Source organism: Colias philodice, chromosome 2 (assembly GCF_061535455.1).
Source record: "Colias philodice isolate Cphi_HAF_F1 chromosome 2, ilColPhil1 Martin Lab GWU primary, whole genome shotgun sequence".
NCBI classification, from domain to species: domain Eukaryota; kingdom Metazoa; phylum Arthropoda; class Insecta; order Lepidoptera; family Pieridae; genus Colias; species Colias philodice.
In genome coordinates, this window is record NC_143087.1 from 10,870,223 (window position 1) to 10,871,130 (window position 908).

At 34.6% G+C, this 908-nt stretch overlaps 1 non-coding gene across 1 annotated transcript; it reads right to left on the reverse strand.

The window, feature by feature from the left end:
* Positions 1-604: 604 nt before the first annotated feature.
* On the reverse strand, positions 605-676 carry TRNAH-GUG (transfer RNA histidin (anticodon GUG)). Its single transcript has one exon. It is a non-coding gene; the product is annotated as a tRNA-His (tRNA).
* Between the last annotated feature and the right edge of the window lie 232 nt (positions 677-908).

Below are 908 nucleotides of genomic sequence, written 5' to 3' on the forward strand. Positions count from 1 at the left end.
TACAAATATCGGTATCGGTATCGTATCGGCAAAATCATGTATCGTTACATCCCTAATTTTCTCTTCTCAATCAACGCTCGGAGAATTATACAAAACGGTAAAACTCCTAAACATCATAATGACCTTTATTTTATACAATGTATTCCTTAGAACAATGCAAACGTTATGATTAATTATTCAAACCGGCTTTGCTCACTCTGTGAAAAATGTCTTGAAATAAAATAAAATTTTCTTGCAGACTCTACATTTCAATTAATTTAAAAGTTATAAAAAGTAAAACCCCAACTCTTTAAAATATAAGTTGTCGATAAATTTTGTATGAATATTGAATTCGACGACGTTCCTACAGTTACGTTCCTCCTATTTCTTCATTAAAATGTTATCCTCATATTATATTCTTCTATTTCATTTTACATAATATCTAGAACTGAGCAAAATAAAAAAAAAAAACAAATAAGTTGAACGACAGTGGTGGATTTATTATTATATAGAAAACTATTGAAAATTAACTTCGAAAAAGTAAATGAGAATAAAACGCAAAAATAAACTTAACATATAGTTTACTAAAAAATAAAAAACATTGCTCCGCCGAGACAGCTTGCGCTGCCGTGACCAGGATTCGAACCTGGGTTACTACGGCCACAACGTAGGGTCCTAACCACTAGACGATCACGGCTACCGGAGCGGGTACTGAAAGAGCTGAAATAAGCAATTATATTACAACGCTCTATAGTGACTTTTTTATCGTTATTATACGAACAATTGAAAGTGACGCTTCATTGGTTTAACACGTTCACTGCGGCATGTCCAGTATCGGGCCATCAGCGACTACACCACAGTGCGGCGCCCAAAATCGCAGTTTTCACCGTGGTGCGGCGAGGTTTTTTATATGTTAATCAATGACTAGG